The following is an 18,709-nucleotide window of genomic DNA, read 5'->3' on the forward strand; positions in this document are numbered from 1 at the left end:
CCCTTGCAATGGAGGGACACATATATGCTCACCCCATGGTGAGGAAGGCCACACTCAGCTATATGTGGTGTGGGAAAGCATTGCTTTTTGTTTTAAGAGGGCTGCCTGACCATTTCACTGGGTGTCTCTTAGTACTCCATGAGAAACCATGAATGATCATGCCCCATACATCTTTACCCACCCCCCACCCCCTTCGGAGGCTGAAGAATCCTAACAGATCTTGTAGCTCTTCATCTATGGCATCGGCACGCTGAGAAAACACAGCCACAATTTTAAAGGAAGGAGTCTGCAGTTTTGGGACTGGAGTTTGGAATTGATTGCTTCCTCTTGCTCAGCTTATCTCCTTCCTCAAATGGTAGTTTCTCACTTCGAATAGGGGTTAGCTGACTCCAGAGCCAAGCTGCGCTGAGCCTTTTGCATTCCCCCACAGAGGCACATTCACTGTTCTGAAGAATTTTTTGTCTAAATAACCAAAGACAGACAGAGGGTGGGAAAAAGGAAGCATTACTATAACTGCTTTGAGATGGGAACTACCACAAAAACTGTGCCAGAGGCAATTTGCTAGAACGAGCTATGGAATTTACAGTGTTTTTTCATCTATCCGTTGGGCAAACAGCCCCCACACCTTGCACAAATCATGGTCCCTGCTGCACCACCTGCCCTCCTGGGACCCATGCCACCGGTACCAGCGCCACGAGGAGCTTCTGCTGCTCCACACCACAGGCTAACACGTTTGAAGTCCCTAGATGTGCCCCGTCCTGTAGTTGCTGGTTGACCTCCCTGCACTTCCTCCCTTGGACTATCTGGCAGGAGCTAACTTACCTCACACTCAAACACCAAAGTCACACAGCAATACTTTAAGGGAAAACCTTTTCTTCCTTGCCATAGGCAAGTGGGGGTCTTCTGTTGCATTTGGAAGGAAGATGCCCTCCCAGTTCACTCTGGAAGCAAAACCACTTGGCACTCGATAAGCAATAACAAACAAATTCTGCTGACAGAAAAGGGTACTTTTCACCTCATCCCAGGAAAGAAACTTCTTGCCCAGGTCCCCTTGGTGCTCGGGCACAAGCCCTGTATACCACAGCATTTGATGTTTTAGTCATCATCGCGATGCCAGATCCGCAAACACATGTGCGTGGAGGAGCATCTTTCAGACTTATGTGTTGATCATTAGTTAAACATATTAATTTAAACAACAATTTGGCTTTTGAGCTATCATAGACCTTTAAAATCATTAAGTGTTCAATTATTTCCTAGAAAAGCTTTGAAGTGGTGCTTTTAAATCCTGCTCTCCAGCTGCTGTAAGTGAGCTGCAGAGTAGAGCATTTGCATAGCCCGCACGCGGCTGCTGGCAGACTTCCTGTCTATTATTTTATTGGGTCTAGATGCAGATTGCAGCAATAATGTAAAGGTTTGTCAAAGTGTTTTTTACTGTTTGGTTTTAAATTTACATTACAAACACCTCTTAAAAAGAGCCAGTTAATCTCAGCTTGGCCTGTTGCCTGGGAAATTTTCTGTGTGGTGTTTAATATTAAATATAGCTCTTGAAGATTTCTTTATTTGCTTAAGTGTTTATAATTATTTCTGTTTTCATCATGGTTCGAAATTGGGTATTTCATGAGGACACAGGTAAGAATGAGATGCTTTCTATGTTTCATGCAAAAATCACCATTGTTCTGCTAATCACTGAAAAGCTATTTCTAATACCTTAGCCTGTAGAAGATGAGAAAGCAAGAACTAAAAGGTTTCTGTAAGAATGCCTAAAGAAATGGCAGAAACACGATACAGCTTTCAAATGCAGACAAGGCTTCATTCTTTCTATCTTGTTTGATAAAAAATGAACCAAACAGCGAATACTGAAGCTTCATGTTACTCCTGTCAAATCCTTAGTAAGTGGGTGTCCAGGGAATTAGATCATAACCAGAAGGAATGTTTCTCTCATTTGAAAGGTTTCTTGTTGTGTTTATTAATTTAACCGCTGACTCTAAGAAGGCAAAATATGCTGTTTTCAGAGGGATTCAACAGAATTAGAACTGCATGACCCTCTACAGGCTCTTCCGAGAGACACCTGTACTGTGCATCAATGGAAATAGCCAGAGAGAATATATGGAACATAATTATTCAGAAAAGAGAGCTAAATCTCTGAGCAGTTACACATCATTTAGGCTGAAAATATCTTCAATTAAGGTAGGAATGAAGTAATATTACATTTTATGCAAGTTCTCATCAATAAGCTTGACACATGCCAGCTCCCATTTAATAACATATTTTACTTCTAATAATTCTACTTTTTTCCTGGTTCAAAAAAATGTGAAAGAGAGCTCAACTGCTCACAGAAGTAAAATACAGTTTTAGGAGGAATTTAAGGTTTCATGTTTGAGGGCACAGAACAGTCCCCAGCTGAGGAGGCCAGGATGCATTTACCCATTTGGAAAGGAGCACCAGCATCACTGGGATGCCCCATCACGAGACATAGGAGAAGGGATGAGAGAGAGCATTGGTTTGAACTGGCCTGACAAGTCTTATGATTCATGAAGCTCCTTTTTTGCCCCCAAAATGTTTGGAAGGTCCTTTTTGTGTGAGCTAGGTTTAAATGCCTCCTGTAAATAAACCTATCTGTGCATGCAATTCTGCATGCTTACTATGTGTGCACTACATGCTGGTTGCGTGAGTTTGGCAAACAAGTGTTTTCAAAACGTTAGGCCTCTCTCAAATCAAGTACATCAAATACAGCTTTGCTCTAAGGAGCAACTGGGAAGAGACAGAGAAATCAAAGCAAGGAGCAGGGAGTGGGTTTGAACTGGGAAGTGGCCCTCAGCGGCGGGTCCTGGGCAAGCAGGACTTCATTCCCAGGCCACGTTACATTTTGCAGCCTGTGAGCTGCAGTGACCAGGCTCTTTGCCTGTGTTCGGCATCCTAAATCCTGTTCTTCGTGCACTGTGGAGGCGCGCTGCACGTAATCCCACCCCCAGCGCCTGGGTCTGAGTGCCTGCAGCACGGAGGGAAGCCAGGCTGGGATGGGAACCAAGAACGCCAAGGGATAATTCCCATGGGGAGCCTTGCTAAATGCAGCCTCACAGAAGCACCCTCAGTCAGGAAACAGAAGGGCTGCCGCTCCCACCAGGCAGCTCTGACAGGAGTGCAATGACAGGGAAAAGCAAAGCCATCAAGCAGCAGCACTTAGAAAGCAACCACGAGGCTGCAAAAGCAACGACAAGGACAGCAGCAGCTAAAAACCTGAATTTCCACATCAGCATCTCACGCTTCTTTCCTTTGCATTCAGCAAAGGGATGCAAACCGGGCCGGGTGGGATAGTGGCTCAAATGGCAGCACACACCCCTCTGAAGCAACTAGATCCCCCCCAGATGACATCAGTGGCTCAACGAGGCCTGGTGCAGTTCAGTATCTGCAGGGCCTGCTTGCTACAAACAATCCTTGCAAAGAAGCCAAGGCACTAAGCACGCTTCAGGAAACTCAAGGAAATCACAGCGGATGCATGAATCTAGAATGGAAGGAAGGAAAGGTGAAACCCAGCAAACTTCCATCAAAAGTTGGGTCACATTGCTCCAAATTTAGTTTCTATAAATAGGCACATACAAACATATATATATATATACTATATATATATGTATTTGCATAAAGAAATACAAATATAAGCGTATAAAGTAAAGTAGTGCAGAACTACAGGTTGTGAAAAATAACACCTTAAATCAATTGCATGTTCTTTGAAACTGAATGCACTGCATTACACGCAGCAAAAACCTTTACCGAAACATTTGTTGATGCACTTCATCAGTGTTAGCCTTCCAGGAGACAACCAGATTTGGTAAACTGTATAGCAGGAATGCTTTTGTGTTTTTGGGGGGCATTTATTTGTGCACTGCGGTGTGACAGCTCAGGTGCATGGCCTGGCCTCATTTATCTCACAGGAACAAAGTTACTCCTCCATCCCAATGCCAATGCTGGGAAGTTTCTTAGGGTTTTCAGGTGTGGGAAGAATGGAAGTAGAATTTGGGCTTTTCCTGCTATCTTGATAAAACCTATCCATCCTGCTATGCTCTCAGCTGGTGGTGCCCATCTGTATCTTGCTGTTATTTGAAAACAGACTAGCTCTCCCACTGCTCATTAAGGAAAAAAAAAGGAAGCAAGAGGGACCAAGGAAGCTTCAAATTAGTACTGATCAAAGCTCAAGAGAACAGAGGGGACTGCAGTAAGTCTTTCTTACCCACTCCCAGGGTTTGGTCCAGTAGAGGAATAGTCTGATCCTCCAAACTTCAATCTCCAAATGTAGAAAGTATTTCTGACTGTAAATTGCCCAGAAAGCTGTAAGTTTAATTTTATCATACACATAAAAGATATCATCAGCCTTTAGAAATAGGATGATTTTTCAAGTAGATACTGTTTGGAACAGGTCAAAACATTAGGCAGAATAGATTCCCACTGAATGTTTTATGGGAATTTATATTATATTTAGTGTGACTTATGTGTAAATGAAACTAAGCAAAATGGTAAAGGAAAGCAAAGATTTTTATCTTGTCAAAATGAAATGTTCAAATGTGACTCACGTGAGAAGATTGTTAAGTACCAAGTCAACACTTCCCAGAAATTTTAAGTAGTGTAAAATTTCAAATGTATGTCTTTTGGTTCCAATTTAGAAGGATTTTCCCCCTGCCTAAAACATCAGGACTTCCCTTGGAAAAGGTCTCCAAGTTCCCAGCAAGCTCTGCTGTTGTATTTTCACCTATACTTTCAGTCTCTTGAGATAAACAAATACAATTATCTTTATTGACTGTGTTCTCATCGGCATGGCTCGGATGGACTTCAACTGCTCACGAGCCACTTAGAAAGTGTAAGTTGTCCCTGAGCAAAGGTGATGGCTTTACTCTGTCATTCATTACACCAGACCTTCATGAAGGCAGAAGCAGCAGTTTCAGTGCTATGCTCCTTGAATAACATTGAAGAGCGTTATGAGCTGCACATGTATACTCCCAGCTTTCTGCACAGCCTTTGCGTACAACTGTGACGGACATACCTATGCTTATTGACCTGTAAACTTCCCTTAAAATAAACCTAAAGAGCTCCTCCCAGCCCCCCCAAGCCTGTTCTCAGTTACAGCCATGTAGTTTGCGACAAATGGTCCTGATTTCTCTAGAGGTATGGGTGAATGAACTGTGAATGTGATTTTGTACTGAATGTTAGAGCTTATAAAAGCACAGCCTTCGTTTATACCTTAAAAATACCATAAAACATCATAAACCTTTGCACAGATCACACAGCAAAAGCCCACAAGGACTGAGAGGCTTTAAGATGCAATGGGCATCTCCAGGGAGTGAGGGAACAGGAATGGGGTTGCTGTAACCCCAGCCAGGAATCCCTGGGAAGGCACGTGCCGCGTGGCACATGAGCTGGGAGGCGAGCATGTTTCAAGCACCTTGGCTTAGCTGTACCCGCAGGAGGCACAGGGCACATGCCGTACATCTGATCTGCCTGCAAGTATCGGACCTCCTGTGCATCACTGTATGGCTGATCGACGCATACAAAGCATGTGTGGTGGGTGTTTCTGGACCTCTGCAGGCCGTCAGAGCAACTGCTATTGCTCTGGCTTCTCAGGTGTTTCTGGGCAACATGTCCAGATTCTCCAAATTTTGCTCAGAGTTTGCAGTTGGACATATCCTACGAGATGCTGTCACATGTAGCACAGAGCAGCTAGTGCCGCACTCCTGGTCCTCTTTCATGGGCACCGAGCGGCCCTGACCAACTCGTAGCAATAGATAAAACAAGATGGGTGAAACCATCCCCTGGCGCTGGCTGCTTCATGTCCCTGACAGCACTGTCCCCAGCAGGGACAGGGAATGGCTGGTGAAGAAGCTGCTGAATGGTTATGGGGTTTCAGCCTGGCGTGCTAAGGCTAGGAGACATGAGAGGGTGGCTGGGAAATAATAACAGCTTCAGTCTTAATTTGCTGCTTTGTGTCGGTCAGAGCCCTTACGGGGCCATGTAAAGTTTTGGCCTGGTCTTTAGATGAACAGGGGACCTGTGAGGAAGAGCAGAAAGTGCTGACGAAAATGGTGAAGGCAGCAGTGCTTTCACTTCGGGATTATTGAATCAGCATGAGGGCACTTATTTGTGGTTATTAGAAGCCACCACTGTTTCTTAACATGACCCCTAATAACTGACATTTTCTCCTTTGAATAGAAAAAACGTGGGTCACCAAGTGCAGCCCATCACGGAGGTAGGGGCTATGAATGGGAAAATCAGGCTCAAGAGCTTCCCAAAGAAAGCTCTCGGTTTGAGATTTTGCCGTGGGTCTCTCCTTGTTACCTAACTGCAGCTGAAAGACCTAATTTTTATGTCCCTGAAAAATACTGATGTGCTTGTCAGGAGCTCCCAACCTAGACCAGCTGCCCTGGCTCCAGCAAAAGCCTTTGCAAGTCAGTGCCAAGTGCGTCAGCTCCTGTGGACGTGGGATGCTGGTTATGGCTGCTCTTAGATGGTGTTCAGATGCCCAAAGCTATAAAGCCAGAGAGCACATGACTCAGAGCTTAAAACTGTTGTGTTCCACAGAGCACACATTATTTTTAATGTAGTAGCTATTTTTTCACATGGAGTACACACTCTGAGGAGTTCTCATATGAATTTACTTACCACAAATCATTGCTTTAGTTCTGACACAACATACTATAGAAACACACCACATACAGTATGTAATGAGAGAGAGCAATCCTGCAACTGGTTTTAAGATAAAGTAAAAGAATTAATAGCAACACCAAAACAGCTCTTTGAAAATCTCATAAAGCAAAACCAGATCAAAAAGTACCAGTGATAAGATCAGTGGAACTCTAGTTAATGCCATCAAAACTAAGAAATTATTGGTAAATAACAAAGCACCGTTCCCCGCACACCAAAAATCAAAACGACAACAGATTTTGTTAGCTTTTCTCATATTATCTATATAAAATGCTACTCAGTCTCTTAATGGAAGTCATATTTGACCCCAAGTTTGCTCTGTTCCAGACAGTAATATCTTATGTTGTTGTGACATGCTTGCTAGGTGTTTTTCACTGAATATTCATGGTCACTTCTTTCTACCTTTACATTAAAGGTTTGATGGTCAAATACAATGTTCTGTAAAGTAATACTGTAGAGTTTGTGACCACATTTGAGTTTATTCCTCCCATGGTTAACAGTGCAATATATTTGTTCAAGGTTCAGTAGTCACCAGCATTCTTCATTTATTGCCTGTTGGCAGACTTGTTCATGCTGTAGCACACAGCATGTGCAGGAATGCCTGTTTTACATTTCCTGGGAGACTGCATCTTTATTTTAACACACTTATACACACTGTCAAGCACCCAAAGTCAGCTGGAATTTTCTTTAACATCAGTGGGTTTTTCTTTGCTTCCTGTTTTATAATAGCTCAGAAAAAAACAAGAACATAACAGTATATAATGAGTATATATAAGCACGCATATCTTGTCATACTTGCAAAGCAAACCCCCAAAAGCAGTCAAAGGGAAATGAAGACACAAGGCTATCTTTGAGTCAATTTATGACCAACTTCCTCAGCGTTAGCCTATACTAAGTCCGCGGACGCTTGTGAGAGCAGCTCAGCAACATTGTGGGGAGCAAAGCTCAGAACTGACTATCAATAAAACTTACCCAGAGGCCAAGGGAGGGTGAATACTGGTGATGGGAAGCCCACAGTGAACCTGGTAAGTCTAACCAAATGCTCGACTAAGGATGAAAACAGAAACCGGGTACAGATTTCTGCTGTGAATTAGCTAATTAGTTAAAACGCCATAATGTAGTGACTCTTGCCCGAGAGGAGTTAACCCTCTTTAAGCTTTTTAAGATTTTGGCCCAAAGCTTTCCTCATAGTTTCACAGGCTATATGCAGTTTTCAGTTCACTCGGCTGAACAGGGGTAAATATAATGTGTCAAAGACTTTCCTCCTGTTGGATCCCCCATTTTAACTATCCCAAGTTTCAGTACTGCTTCACCCCCTGTATTTGCTCCCCAGCCACTCGGGAAAGTGGGAGCAGAAGACCTTTGGCTGGTGACTTTTCAGAGAGTTTTTGTGACCTCTTCTAGCCTCTAGTACATATATCATCAAAAGGTGGGCTGCTGACAGATCATGTGTAGGGAAGGTGCTCGAGCAATCATCATTTTAAATTAAGGATTTTTTTCTTTCTGTAATTACCAATTACCATAACAAAGAAACTGAAGGGGCTGAACTGATTTGTATTGAGAACAGTTTTGTTTCCACCTCTTTTCTCCTGTCTTGGAAATGAAATATGCAAGGTACCAGGCAAGAAACTTTCTAATAGTTTGTTGAATTATAATTAAGCATTTAAAAGTTTAGCTATATCTATATCTATGTGTATACATATATATATATGTAGAAAAGCATAGGAAAGTGTGAAGTTGACAAAAGATATGTCTTAGCTTATGGCTAGCAATGCCACTGAAAAAATGACTTGCAGTGTCTTTTCCCTTCCTATATTTTGCAATCATGACCTCTCTCACACTCTATTGCCTGCCCTTGCAGACCTGCCCCTCCAAATCTGGAGTTCCCCAAACAATCCTAGTTGTTGTAGTCATCACTCAGGGCACACAGGGACAGTTTCACTCTGCAGCACTTCTCAGGTTTTATCCCAAATTATTACAATGGAAGTAATGTCAAAGTCTTAAAAATATAGATGATAAAACCTGCCTCTTCCTTTTCTTTAGCTAAGCTGCTGATCAAAGCAGTCCCATTTCCCACCTTGACTCCTCCTATGACCTTCATGAGAAAGCACATGTGCTGTGGAGCGGCAGTGTGCTGGCACACTGCCTCCATCCGCGCTTTCCTGGAACTACCAAATCTGTTGCACAGGGCGGACAGTAGCCAGGCAAGTCACATGCAGAAAAAAATGACACTGCCCAGCAGCCTGAACTTCCTGTGCAGCACCACCAATCTGGGCTTTCTGGGGTGTCAGGAGCTCCTGGGACCTCTGGCCAGGCCAAGTGGAGTCCAGAAATGTTGGCCCCTTAAGCTGTAACAGCCCTCCAAATCTACATAAGTTTTTCAGGAAGAAGAAAGAAAAGGATACGTCCACAGAAAACTAGACAAACAGTATTTGTAAGCTGCACTTTCTTTCTCCAAGCTTTTCTTCTCTCTTCCTCATGTCTTGGACATTAGAGCTGCATCATGGATGTCTTTCCTTTTCCATCACTGTTTTTTACCATTCATCTCACTTCTTAGGTCTTTTTAGGCCTGAGAATTAGTTTCCTGTTTCCTATATAATTCAGTGCAACTGCAAAACATTCAGTTAGGTTTCTGCCCTTACCTTCTCCTACGCCTCACCAACTCACTGTGCTCCTGGCCTTTCCAGCTTCAGACTGAGGCCCCTCTCTTTCCTGTCATTCCTTATTTTGGCAATGCCCTGTAAATTAACTCCCGCCATGCACCTTACCTTTTGCCTACAATCCTCATAAAGCTACTTGCTTTAGGTTATATTCTGGTGACAGAAATGGCTAGAGAAACTGTGCCTTCTTGTGCTCCTCAGCATTGTACCTCTTGGGCTTCCTTCAGTCAAAACGCCTTGTGGGTAAAGCTTCTGTTCACCGTTCACATACAGCTGTGATTTTTGTCACTAAAACTCCAATCCACATTTACTAAAATATGGGCAAGAGCACTGTAAACAACATTTTGCATGAAGAAGCGCAACAGGGAATATATGGTGGGTAAATAGTTCTGCATTTGCTTTACTGGGAAGGTGTCCTTCAAGGGGTGGGTGACAAAAACCTAGAGCTCTGTAATGAACTCTGGCTGCAGTAGAATTTTCTCATTTTCCTGCATCAATGCACCCGTGATGAGCTGCTGAGAACCAAAACTTGACCTGGCATGCATGTGGGTCCCCTTACACCAAAATGCATCTTCTTGCTTGTCTGCACACTTTCTTTCTGAGACAACTAAGGCTGTACATATTATTCTAAGAGTACCATATAGCTTTACACATTTGGCCATAGATATGTCCCTGTAAAAATAAATACCTCCAAAACAGATACAGTACTAGGTGGATGGAAGAATTTATGTAAGTCAGATGGACTTATCAGGACACCATATCCTTCATTTTGAGATATTTCCATTATTTAGACCACTTTTATTTTAGCAAAAGACTGTTCTTTTTTAGGGATGCAGTTTCAGTATTTTCCAGACTTCGCTGCTTACCTCCTTTCAACAGTAGTTCAGAGTTGAAAGAAGAAATCTCTCAACAGGGAGAATGTAGCAAGAGGTATTTTTCAGCCACCCCTTTTGCATATCATGTAAGCAAAACCACAAAAGCAATCGGAACAAGAACTGTTTACTCTTCCAGTTGTCTAAACTTACTACTTCTATCAAAATTAGGTGACCAAAATAGATGACATTTTCATGTTGTGTGTATGAAGTAACACCAGTATGGAATAATTAGATAACAGCCTTTCCCAACAAAAAGTCTCAGTTAGGTGAAACAGAAGCTTTCCATGGAAAGGTTCGTTTAACTCAGTATATTGATCTGGAAGGTTTACCAAGCCCAGAATCAATTCTGGGGGGAGAAGGAGACTGGGGAGAGAAAGAGACTGAGATTTGTATTAATCAGTACCCTGGTTAGTAACCTGAGGTGGATGAGACCCAACCTGAAGTCCTTACCTCCCTTTTTAGGCTAGTGGATACTTAGCTAAATAAACAAAGCAGAATAGTTCCTGTTGGGAGAGAAAGATACTTCTGCATACATCTGGTGGCCCAAGAAGTTGCCTGAGTCATGGAAACATGGGCAAATTCGTGTTACTATCACATTCAGCAGATTTCCTTCCACAGTGTAATTTCTAGCTTATTGTCCTTTCTCTGATGTGGATGCTTGTACTCTCTTATCTATGTTCTCTTTTCTGCAGTAAGCAAGCAGGTTTTGTATTTACTCTGTTGAGAATAGAAAGTTTCAAACTCCCAATTTTTAAACAAAGCAAAACTCCTTAATTTGCAGGCCTTGTTTACAAAGATTGTTAAATCTATGTAAATAGCTAGAGCTATAATAATACTGCATTTTTGCTGGTCTACCACTGCACAAGGCTGAAGCTATCAAACCTGAACAATGTAACTCCCTTTTATAAAAATGCACTTGAAATAGGGTTTCTGTCTTTTTCGTAATACTTGGGATATTTTACATCATTACTCACAGCAATTTTACTTATTGCTTTGCATTTATTCTCTGGCCAGGATAAAAGTCACAGATGAAAGGGATGAGGAGTGGGGAACCCTTTGTTACAACTGACAGTCCCCATCCCATACGTGGCCCTGAAACAGGGATCCAGAGAGGGATCTTTTAGCAAGAGCACACAAGGGAATACCCAGATATTGGCAGCATATATGAGAGAATGTATTTGAAAAAAAGGTATAGTAAACTCATTACCGGAGTAAAGTGAGACAGACACTGTCCAAGGGCTAATCAGTCTTTGGCTGCAGTGGCAGCAACGTGCGTAAGTATTGGGCAAGTGTTCCATAAAGATGCAAAGCTATTAACTGAACCTTTGTTTTCACTATTAACATTACCAGACTTAAATATGGAATAAACTAAAATGAGCTGCTGACACACACAGGCATTGATCTACCACCCAGAAATGTGCCTCTCCCTGGGTTTGATTGGTAATAGTCATGCGTTTCAGAGGTAAATAGCCCCTGTGGTAAGCCCTGACTCTAGCCAGCAGGAGCAAAGAGTGCTTATTAAATCAGCAGATTTGCTGTGATGGTTCCAGCAAAACCAGATAAATCAGTTGGGTCAGGCTACATTAGGCCTCTCTTGAGGTCCTCTCTTGGATGGAGTGTGTGTGCTCCTAAAGCCCTGAATTACTGAAACGAACCTACACGATCTGTTCAGTTTGAAAATTAATGGTTAACTGTATTGACATGTTGATAGATAGCTCACAAACAGATTCTAGATCCTATTTTGTCAAAGGGAACAGAAAACAAAGAAAGATGGCTTAGATTTACTTGATAAGATTGCCATCTGAAACAGTATCTGTGTTTGCATTTTTAGGATACAGGAAAAAGCCTTGCTGTGCTGGAGTGGGAGTCTCTGGTCTCTATTTCAGAGAGCCAGGACAAAGAATATTAGAACAATATCGTGTCTCACTGAACATTAGCTGTGTGCATAAACCCCATCCCAGTCAGGAGCAAAAATCACAGTTCAGTATCCGACCAGTTAGCAGATGGCAGTTTTCTATATGTATCAATGTGGAAGCAAAGTTTAAGGAGTTACCTGTCATACCAGCTTACGCGTGCATGCTTGCCTTGCTCACAGAATTGATTTATCGTTTCTAAACACCATTATTAGAATAAGCAGAGCTATAGCATAACTACAGAATGGCTTAGCGAACAGCTTACCAGAAATGTAGTAGGATATCCCAATTCTCTGTTCAGTTCTCATTTCTCCTCATGGACTTCTGACTGACTTTTGTCAAATTGCTTCATTTTCCTGTGTCGCATATTCTCCTTCTGTAAAAAAATTAGGATAATGACATTTTTAAACACCCTTTGATAGGATGTTTGAGACTGAGGCAAAGACTTGCTGTAAGTCAGATTGTACATTACTTCATTAGGAAATAAGTTATTTTTTCAACATTCAAAAATGGGCATTCACAGCATCCAGAAATTGTCAGTTCTGGTCAAGAAAGAGAAAAGGTAGTTTTAGAAGTATTCAAGATAAATAGTGCTGGAGTTCGTCTGAGGATCAAGTTGGAAGTTCTTTTTAGGACCAAGGTTTTGTGCAGTGTAGGAGAAGTTACTGAAGTTCCCTTATTACATTATAATTTTAATTTTTGCTTTGTTTTAAAGCTCAAGGTGATGTCTGCAGTGGTAATGAAGCGTCACAGCAGGACATGCCCAGGGACGAAGGTGGTTTTCTCAGAGATCAAATCGCATGACTGATTGCCCTCATCGGTAAGTACAGTTTGACATCTCCAGCAAAAGCCCACCTAGGGTCTAAAACTCAGCAGTTTAGCAAGCTGTCAGAATGGATAAGCAACCGTGTTTTTTCCCTAGCCCTGCTATGTAACCCATGGTGCCCCTGGGACACCATGAAGGGTTCAGAGTGTGACCGTGGGCATGGGGAAGCTTTTGTGCCAGGAGTGGGGGAGGTTAGCACGGGGACAAGCCAGACGGGACAGCTCAAAGGGCATCAAAGCCAAGGAATGGCAGAGAGATGGGAACATGAAACCTATGCAAGGAAAGAGTTCAGGTTGCGGTTGCCTTATTTAGGATGAGGAGCTCACTGCCATAAGAGCTCGGTGAGTCACTCACAAGATAATAGAGCTGTTGTAGGTGGCAGATTTTGGAAGAGATATAAAACCTGTTTCAAACCTCAAGTCATTTTTAAATTACTAAGGGCCTGCACTGAACGTGGGTGCAGATTACTCCAGGTTTACACAGGTCTAGCATGCTAAAATAGTGGCTGCCTCGTCTAAGACGAGACCCTAAACCAGAACGATGCCTGGACTGATGCAGCCAGACCAGTCACAGAGGATGTAGCAATAGAATTTTAGGCAGCCAGGGTAGAATTTGGGTTGAGTGACAGAATCAGCTTATGTCATTACTAATGCAATGAAACCTAGGTGACTCATCTATCCTCAAAAATTTATTTCTGTGGTACTTACAGTGCCATTCTTGACTGTGAGAGGTTCAGGTGAATCATTTATGAACATATTTGAGTAGCTCAGTCAAGGGATATTCCTCCAAGCTTAGTTTCTTGGTGAGACAGAATGGAAAATGAAAATCTGTATCCTGATCAAACTAGAGCTTTGTCCAGAATTTCACCTGAGCCCAGGAACTTTTAGTTCAAAGTTCTGCTCTGGTCTGGAGCCAGTGATTCAAACTTATTGTCTCTCCCTATTGGAAAGGATAATATATACTTAGCTTCACCACCAGGTCATTGCAAAAATTACTTACTATTTGCATGGAGTGGCTGAATAATTTAAAGATCTCCATCTCTGCTTTTGTGTAAGACTGTCTTTCTAAAGCAAAATAAAATATTAGGAATTTCAAAGTGGTAGCAGGGGAGAAGCCAGTTTCCCTAACACACCTTCAGTGATGCAGAAAAGAAACAGGCAAGTGTTGGGGAGTCAGGTGCAAAGACTCATCGGACAGGACTGGGCAGCCTGCTGCTGTAGCAGGCCTCCTCTCTCATGTCTCAGGACCACTTATTTATTAGGCATATGTGACGTATCTTCCATCCCATGAAGACACTGCAGAGCGTTCAGAAAAGAGAGAACTAGTAACTAAAGAAAGCGTGAAGAAGTAGTTTTCCTTTTCAGCTTAACTATGCTGCACTTTTAACGCAGCTTTCCTTCATTTCCCATATAACCCTACCTATCCTATCGTGGCTCCTCTCTCTTTGCCTGCCCAGGCAAAGGGATCAAGGGATGCTGGCATGCCCCCTGCAGTGCCAAGATGCACATCCTCTGCTTGCCTCCCAGGATTTTGTGCTGCTTTCTCCTCACACAGCAAAACCACAGTGAGAGGGAAGCTACCATTTGGCTTTGGTATTTAGATTGCACTCTCCAAAATAGTTCATTTGCATTCAGTCTCACCCTTGATTGCATGTGGCATTTTAAGTCCACTATGTTCCAGAACCTCCCCCATTGTTTGCAAGAAAGGGGAAGAAGGGTGTGCTGGGTTCCTTAAAATGGCAAGGCAAAGACCCTTACTTATTAATCTTTATATTGCAGAGGTGATTGGGACCCATCCACTACGCACTATAAACACATACGCCACGGACACCATTTCTGCATACAGTTCTTTGGGACGGGGACTTTCTCGTTTGGTGTCTCCTGCATGTACAGTGCCAAGACAGATAGATGAGAGTTTTTACTTGAATCATCTCATTAGAATGAGAGTATTTAGAAATCAAATCCTAAGGCACCTATGCTATGACTTAAGCTATTTAAAACTCTACGATGCAGGTTTCCTCCATCTTTAAAATAGGAGGCCCTTCGTCCATGCAGGGTGTTACTCCTTGTTTTGTCCAGGCGACATATATTACACAAGGCTGCAGGTGCTGCATGTTGGATAGGTTCACAAGAAGAAACAGAAGTGGTCAAAATCTTAACAATCTTAGCCTAGGATTTTTTTTTTTTTTTACTGTCTGAGTGCTCATTAGCTAACTAAGCACCCCTAAATCCCTAAGGAGAGGGTAGAAGAAGGGAGGAGGAGATCATAACAAGATTGCCCTACACACAGGGTGTTGAGGAGTCTCCCTCAGCTCTGGGAACACCGGCTCCGAGGCTTGTGCAGTCCGCTCGAGTCTGGCCTCGGTAATTTGACCAGCAGAGAAAACCGGGTCTGCACAAGAGAAACCAGAGTAAATACAGCCTTTTCCTTTTTCCTTCCCCGACAGGACTCACAGATATAGTTGGGACTGGTAATAACAACCTAATCTTTTTTTCTATCAAAACATCCTTCTGGTTGGGAGTTTCCCAGCTGAGAGAAGTACCCACCATCACGCACCACAGCACAGCCAAGCATCCCCATATGACCAGGCTTAACTCATGCACACAGTCAAGGCACTTGAACACTTGTATTTGTGCTCTGCTCATCAGACCAGGATTTCTGAAATAAATCAATAAATGAATAAAACAGGGGAGCAAACAGGACATAAGAAAGATTAAAAAAAAAAACAAAAACAGAGATGTATGCTAACCCTGCCAACCACGGGGGAATGTTCTTTCCTATCTGCATAAGTATTAGTTTTACTATGGTAACTCATCACTTCTCTCTCTGCTTAGCTTTCTTTTTGGGTTGGACTTAATTAACATAAGATGCCACAGAATATGAATTGCAGCAGACTTCTGCTTTATTCCCCAGCGTACAGCTGGCATGACCAAGACACAAAGAAGTGACTTCTCACTGTCTGTATCATTGATATTTCTGGGAAAAGATTCAGAAATGTTCTGTCTCTAAGGATTTTATCTTACATAGTTTTCACATATAACAGGAACTAAAGGAAAATGGATTACATTGAAAGAAAAAGATGGCCTTTTCTACCCACTCAATCTTTCAGCGGTTCATTTCTGTTATTTATAAAATGAAAGACAACAATTCCAGCAGAGAGGCAATGTACTATGAATTTTCCACTTCTTCCTATACACCCCCTGTGGTGAATTTTGTAGCAATGACAAAGAAGCTACTGGAAAAAGCAACTGTTGGTATAGATTTTTTTTGACATTCAGAATATCACTTATAACTAAAATCCCTTTGAACTTTATTAAGAGACTCTAGAAACCATTTTTTCCTTCCGTTTCCTGCTCACATCAGCCCAAAGGAATAAATTAGAAGCAACTACCTTATGCATGTAAATGTCCGTGAGTATATGCATTCACATGAGAGACCTACTTCTGTACAAATAAAAACAATGGACAATACGGTTGCAAAAAAAAATCTGTACAAGTGCCTTTCGAGCAGCAACAGCAGCTGAATGTGTTCTCTCTAACAAGGATTTGAAACTAGACTTTGGAACTAGAAGGTCTTTTCATCTGAAACTGTGTTGGTTACACAGAGATCTGTGTGGCTGGTGAGAAAAGACATAGAAGCCCAAAATGTCCCATGTTGTAAAAGGTCTCTTTATTCTCTTTTTCCATTCTGACAGAAGATGCTTCTTTTTTTTTTTTTTCTGTTTCCTCCTCCTTCTTTCCCCCTTTCTATCTACAAGAGAAAAGCGTGCTCATTTAAAGCTATCAGATCTACGTTTCTACATTAAAAGTATATTAAAAACACACACCAGAATTATATTGTGCATAATGCAGTCCCTATTACCTTATAAAGCATCAGCAAGAAGAAGTGTTGCCATCAGTGTTGCCTTATATTCATTGAGCAAATACTGCAGGAGGTGGTGCTCAGATTTTCTTCATTTTTCTATTACATGATCCATCAGACTTTATTTTCTTTTGATTATGGAAACAACTGAACCTATAAGTTCTAGTTGCTTGCTCCATCATTTTCTTTTAATAGGTTTCAACAGTGAAGAGAAAATTAAACCAGGCAAATCTTGTAACAGAAAATGAAGAATACTGATTATATGCATACAGCAAGTACTGAGGAAGGGGAGCTCATTTAATGCTATGCATAGAGGGCACATTCACCATTTTTTGCCCCAGCATGCAGGACATGAACTGACAGGACAGGGTGCTGCACAGAAACCAGTAGTCAACACTGAAAGTGGCAGCTGTGGCGCTGATCCTTTGCATGTCCCTAGACCTTTTTAAGGTCTAGGGGGTCACAGCATTTGCTAGGAAACATGACAACCAGCCTCAGGGATTCAGTTTCTGATTACAACGTCTTAATCAGCTGGCTGGAGCTCCCTGTGGGAGCTGGGCCACCTTGCTGGAAAAGATTAACCGGAACAGTGAGGATGCAAAAGTTGCCAGCATCAGTGAGGCGTTTGGCTAGAAGACCCCTTTTACTCCAGGGGGGATCTGGGCTCTCAGGACTGCTGCTCTATTTTATCTAGTAACTGCAAAAACAGACCAGTAAAAAAAAAAAAAAAAAACAAAAAAACCCTAAAAGAGAGCAAGTCCTGCTCCATTCTTTGGGCTTTTCTTTGATACGGCAAGGAGATAAGGTGCCTTCCCTCAGGATAATGTTCCAGACGGCAGATGGAGCTTCTGCCTCGTGCCCCTCAGTAAGCTGCAAAGGGATTGGCCAGCTCTAAGCAGCAGGATGCAAAATTGATCAACTGTAGGTGGCTTGCTGCTCCCCCCCCCCCCCCAATCAGGCTTGATATAATAGATGCTATTAACCCCGCGATGTAGGAGGGATGGGCACACAGGTCTCCCCTCCAAGGGAGGTGTACTTGTAGGTTAGCTGCTGCAAAAGTCACATTTATTTTTTGTCCTTATGCTACTGACCACAGCGACCACTCTAGCAGCACAAAGCTAACTTAAAAGTGGTCAGAATGGAAATTTAAGCTGCCTATGATTTAAGCTGCAGCCACACAGAGAAGCCTTCCTGTAAATAAGAGCTAGGCGCAGGGAGACTTATGCAAAAGCTTTGCGGGTAATAAAAAGATTCTGCCTTTGCACCATAGCAGCTGGAGATGAACTACCACTGTTCAGGGGCTTCCAGGGCTACGAGAGCCTGGTTAATCTGAGCAGCCCTCAGTCCACATCTTAGATGGGGGTATTATGCTGTAAGAAATTGCAGTGTTCTTTGGAGAAGAAAATAATTTGGCTACAGATTGACCTGTCTCCATAAGAGCAGTTGCATGCTGAATTTTCCCTCTGAAATTGTCAGCATTCTCAGGTTCCCCCAGAATCATTAAATGAGCATCTTTTGGGCTGTAGCTGGAAGGAACCGGACTCCTACCTGCTTCGTGAAGAGGCAGCAGTGGGCTTCTTGTTGGCAAAAGTCTCGCAGAAGGGAAGGACATGCTGTCAAAATGACAGAGGCGAAGCCAACCCCTGGTCCAGAAAAGCATGCTGTAAATTTACTCCTATCAGCTCTCCCCTTCGGATGAGAGCAACAAGTCTGTGCTAACGCGATTTGCTGCCATAAATCTCAGATTGCCAGGCTCACTTTTGAGCCTGTGTGAGCAACGAAGCTGCATTTTCATTGCTGCTGACAGAGAGAGACAAAGCACAGCTCATGGATAAGCAGCCCCGTGCTGAGAACATTTTTGGTGACCCCCACCAGTGTACTGCATTC

The sequence above is a fragment of the Dromaius novaehollandiae genome, chromosome 2, assembly GCF_036370855.1.
Source record: "Dromaius novaehollandiae isolate bDroNov1 chromosome 2, bDroNov1.hap1, whole genome shotgun sequence".
In the NCBI taxonomy this organism is placed as follows: domain Eukaryota; kingdom Metazoa; phylum Chordata; class Aves; order Casuariiformes; family Dromaiidae; genus Dromaius; species Dromaius novaehollandiae.